Source organism: Schistocerca gregaria, unplaced genomic scaffold (assembly GCF_023897955.1).
Source record: "Schistocerca gregaria isolate iqSchGreg1 unplaced genomic scaffold, iqSchGreg1.2 ptg000066l, whole genome shotgun sequence".
Classification (NCBI taxonomy): domain Eukaryota; kingdom Metazoa; phylum Arthropoda; class Insecta; order Orthoptera; family Acrididae; genus Schistocerca; species Schistocerca gregaria.
Genome location: NW_026061707.1, coordinates 161,033 through 166,515, shown reverse-complemented (window position 1 = coordinate 166,515; position 5,483 = coordinate 161,033). Strand labels below are relative to the sequence as shown.

Below are 5,483 nucleotides of genomic sequence, written 5' to 3'. Positions count from 1 at the left end.
CGAGAAGGTATTCCTATTACTGACATTGAATTCCTTGACTCTGGCCGTGGGATTGATTGTCGTCTTTTTGATCTCTGCCTAGTTGTTTTGTATGCCCCCTCTGGTTCGGTTCGCACTGTGGCTCGATCGCGCTTTTATAAGGAAGAGCTTATTTATCTTTTGCGCAAGAGTCCTCGGAGTCTCCTGCTCGGAGGCGATTTTAATTGTGTTTTACGCCCTGAAGACCAGTCCCCCAATTTTAATTATTGCCGAGATTTACATGACTTGGTTCGTACGATGCACCTGCGTGATGTTTGGGAACACAAATATCCAACCCTGGTGAAATTTACGTATTTTACCGCGTCCTCATGCAGTAGACTCGACAGATTCTACTTCTCTGATTTTTTATGTGATAACATTCTTTCTGTCGATGTTATTCCTACTAGTTTTTCTGACCATTGTGCTTTTACTGCAACTGTAAATCTTAGTCACCAACCAGCAAAACTTTATCGTTCCCAGTGGATGTTAAATGTTTCCCACCTTGCCGACAGTGCCATTGATCAAGTTGCAAGTGCCGTGTGGGAGCGATGTCTTCGCTCTGTCCCGCGTTACCCCTCCTTGCTTGTTTGGTGGACTGCGTTTGCCAAGCCCAAGATTCGTCAGACTTTGATTTTTTACTGTGCCGCAAGGGCGCGTGATTTTAAGAACACGTATGAATTTTACTACTCTGTCCTGCGTGAACTGTATGACGCGGCGGGTCCTTCTCCTCTGCGGATCCATGATGGTCGTCGTATTAAAGCCAAGCTCTTGACCCTCAAACGACGACAGTTGGATGGTCTGCGAGTAAAGTCGAAACCTCACTCTCTTGTTGAAGGTGAACTGACTTCTTTGTACCACCTGCTGCGGCATCAGACTCGACGTCGTCGCTCCTTCATCTCTTCTCTTATGGTGGATGATGGACGACAGCTTATTGCACACGAGGAAATGACTCGTGCTCTTCATCAGTATTACGCTAGTCTCTATTCTGCCGATGATTCTGGTGCGTCACTTTCTGATGATGTCCTTGAGGATCTTCCTGCGACGATCACGCCTGACGCGAACGGCGACTTTCTCCGGGAGTTGCAGGTAGATGATGTTTTTGACTTTATTGCTCACTCTCCGTCCGGTAAATCGCTGGGTCCAGACTGCCTGCCTAAAGAATTTTATCTCCGTTTTTGGCCCCTTTTGGGTGGCATTTTTACGCAGATTTTAAATGAGATTGTCAGGGGGATGGATGTGCCTGCCGATTTTAAAGTAGGGAAAATTGTTTTAATTCCGAAGTCCACTGGTCGTTTATCTACTGCCAATCTTCGTCCGCTCACATTGCTGAACTATGATTACAAGACAGCTGCTAGAGCACTCAATAGTCGATTGTCTTCACTGCTTCGGGGTGTGATTGATGCACATCAATGTTGTTTTCCTGGTAGATCTATTCTGACCCCAGTAGCCGAATATCGGGATGTTGTCTCGGTTGCGGCGGTTACAAACGTTCATTGTGCCTTTGCTTTCCTCGATTTTTTAAGGCTTTTAATCACGTCAGTCATGTGTTTTTAGATCATGTTTTAGATACAATAGGTTTTAACGCTTCATCACGTGGTGTTCTTGGTAATTTGTATAGGGGAATAACTGCTCGGGTGTCAGTCAATGGGCAGCTGACGCCGCCCTTTGCTATCCGCCGAGGGGTACCTCAGGGTAGTCCGCTCTCTATGTCGCTATTCATATTGTCCCTGGAACCGCTGCTTCGGACTCTTGCTTTCAAGCTTCAGGGTATGACCCTCTCTGGTGGGAAGCTCACTGTTAAGGCGTACGCGGACGATGTCGTTGTTCTCCTCTGTCAACGTGATGATATCACATTGTTGAAAGGGGCAGTCGATGCATACTGTTGTGTCTCAGGAGCGCGTCTTATTCAGGGTAAGTGTAAGTTCCTTGATATTCGAGGGTTTCGTCATGCTGATGTTCCTTGGGCCACTTTTGTCCATCGCCATACGTCATTGGGGATTACCATTGATCGGTGTCCTATCAAAATGGCAGCTCTTAATTGGAAATCTGTCACCGAGAAGATACAGGGGGCTCTGATGGTCCATGAGCAGCGCTCTGCTACCATTTTGCAAAAAATCAAAATTTTAGTCACATACATGTTATGTAAAGCCTATTATGTTGCTAAGCTGTTCCCCCTTCCCATTATGGTGGCGAAACGGTTGCGCCAATTGTCTAGCAGGTTTATGTGGAAGGGTCATCTATTCAAGTTGCGTTACGAGGTTATGACGAAACCGCGTATCTCCGGAGGCTTGGGCCTCACTGACACTACTCGCAAGGCATCTGCCTTGTACGTTCGCCGTACGACTCTAATTGTTACGCAAGAAGTGACTTCAATTACATCCAGACTTTTTACTGTTATGCGTCCGAAGAGCCTTGCTCCACCTGTCGACGTCGGTCGCCTCAATTTTAAGTTGAAACACGTCCGGGAATTTTATATTGCGGTTAGTTACCTCGGTGACGTCTTCTTGCGACGACCGGTGCCAACGACCAAGAGCTGGATTGCCCGTTGGGAGGGGCTGGCCGGTCCCAATCCAATCGAACTGGCGTCTCCATCAGTGTCATGGAAGAACGTCTGGAAGAAAGTCTGCCGATCCACACTATGGCTGTGGCGTCCACGTGGTGTAGGGTAGTTAATGGTTTGGTCCCCACCAACGTACGACTGCACCGTATTGGTCTTTCTGACACGGACAACTGCACTCGGTGTGGTCTCCTGGACACACTTGAGCATCGATTCACCTGCAGTGGGCACCTTGCTAATTGGATTTGGCTCAGGAAACAACTGGCTTTTGTCACTAGGACTGCCGAAACCGCTTATACCATTGACATCATCGTACGGCCCGATTCTTCCTTTTATCCGCGAACGAAGCTCAATACCGTTATGTGGTTGATCGGACACTTCGTACATTTTGTTATTAGTTGTCATGAAGAGGATGAACACCTAACGTTTCGACAGTACATTCTTACTGCTTACTGGAACCGATTGCGCATGCCAGGACTCCGTGAAGATTTTGTAAATATGCTTAGCCTGACATTTGAAAGGGAGGGTGTTGGCTAAGGTCGCCTTCGTTAGCCGATTTCCTATATACTGTTTCTGGATTTGCCACCTTTCTGTAAACTACTTTTCTAAACCTGGACTGAAGTTTTCGTGGATATTTAGGACGAACAAGAAAAACAAACGTGAGACCAAGAACCGAGACAGTAGGGGAAAGTACGACGCCGTAGTACAGGTGCCATTCGGAAACAGGACGGTGGAGTCATCGTGGCCAGGCCTCGGGTTTCGACCCCTGCCCGCTTTGTTTCCGCAGGCCTGAATCTGAGTGTCACCCCTAAATTTTAAACTATGGCATATCAAGTAATACAAAAAAAAAAGAAAGGAAAAATAAAATGAAACAACATGCAAAACATGGAAGACAAAAAAAAAATGGATAAGGCGTCGGACTTCGGATCTGAAGATTACAGGTTCGAATGATGTCACGCTCGTGTTTTACCAGTTCTGAAAAAGAAACATACCGTTTTAATGTAGCAATTGAGCAGTACGAAACCGTCTGAATGTTGCTGTTGACCATTTTCTGCTTGGAGATGCTCTTGAGCTTGAAACACACACAACAAGACCGGTGTTAACCTGCGAAATGGTCGGCAGAGTGCCGTCACCGCGAGTTTTCACTGGCACTTGCACATCTAAAACAACGTCGGAAAGTAACTCATTCACCTTTTGAGTCACATCAAGTATGAGTGTTAATTTTGACGCCACTAGCTCTGCAAGTTGTCATGCAATTCCTTTACCTCTCAGAAATGATTATGAAATAAAAGTGAAGTACGTGACGTGTGTGACGTTAGGAAAACATTAGGCAGCATGGAGAGATTCTGTATGGGACCACCCAACCCAAACTAGTACTGTGTGACGTGCTACCCGGGAAGTATTTACCGAAACAGCCTGCCTAGCTCAGTCGGTAGAGCATGAAACTCTTAATCTCAGAGTCGTGGGTTCGAGCCCCACGCTGGGCGGAACGGAATTTTGTTCCGCTGCAGATGTAAATTACCGTTTCTCTGATTAACGTGATGTAATGGAAATAGCAACTTTAAACTTTGCCTATGTCTCTGTCAGTCGCAAGGAAACTGTATTTGAAGGTGAAGGTGATTTTGTAGACATGTGTGGAAGACATGTTCTGAAATGCAAGTGTTGTTGTTTGGAGAGCACATTGGTTACGTGTCAGATGTGTAGCCAAGCAGTAATGGGTCGCCATAGCTGCAAATATTAGTCGGTAATATGAAGTGTTGTCAGCTGAATTCTGATGATCCAGACGACCGTTAGGACGAAGTACGCAAAAGTACCGCTAGGCCGCGCCTCTTTAGCTCAGTCTCATTCTGGCTCTAGCTGCCGACGCGAACGGAAGTGTCACCGTTGCTGCGTGTAGTCAGTGTTTTGCCAGTGTTTACCATTGCGTTTCGGTGTTTTTGAGTTTTGTGATTTTCTTCGTGTGTAACTCGTGTTTTTTCTGCCTCCTTTGTTCTGTTTTTGTGTTTTTCTACCGACGATTATTTGTCGTTTGTGGAGTTTTAGGTAATTACCGGAATCTCCCCTTGATTACTTCATACCATGGCTACAACTGTGAGGAAGAATACGCTGGTTTTTGCCTTCGCTAAGGAAACACGACGTGTTCAGCCGACTCCTCTGGAAATTCATGATTGGCTTGATCAGGTACTTGGCATAAATTCTGATATGGTTCATACCACTCAGCTAGATACTGACAACGACTGTGTTTTCATAAAGTTTTTATATCCCGTTTCGGTCGATAAAATTATTGGAAAATTCGGGTATCATGTCGAATTTTTTCATAGAGACGGCACTACAAGTAAAGTGGCTATCAGGAGAGCTGATGCTCTTTATAGATCTGTGCGGGTGTTAAATTTACCTATCGAGATAGATAATGAGAAAATCAAGGTTGCCCTGTCTCAATATGGTGAGGTAAAGGATATAGTTAACGAACGTTGGTCGAAGCAATTTAAAATTCAGAGCTTCAATGGTATTCGTTCGGTAGAGATGGAAGTAAAGACGAATATCCCATCTCATATAACTGCTGACGGGCATAAAGCACACGTGATTTATAGTGGTCAAACCCCTACGTGCCATATATGCAATGAATCGGGTCATTTAAGGCAGGACTGTCCCCGTCGTGTCTTTGTACTAAAAACAAATTTAGTCCAACGCCGCAAGATGACCTTGAGCGAAGTTTTGGCAACCGATAACACGGCCAAACAGGGTGAGGGTTCGGATCCTGTACCTAGTATTGGCACTATTGCTGTTGATGGCAATGATTTTCCACCCCTGGTAACACGCTTCAATTGTGATTTCTCTGCCCGTGAGTTAGACGTACTAACCAAGAATCGACCACTTGAACATACAGATGATCATTCTGATGATGACA

General features: G+C 45.6%; 1 non-coding gene across 1 annotated transcript; it reads left to right on the top strand.

Moving 5' to 3' along the window:
- Positions 1-3,989: 3,989 nt before the first annotated feature.
- Positions 3,990-4,062, top strand: Trnak-cuu (transfer RNA lysine (anticodon CUU)). Its single transcript has one exon. It is a non-coding gene; the product is annotated as a tRNA-Lys (tRNA).
- Positions 4,063-5,483: the final 1,421 nt, after the last annotated feature.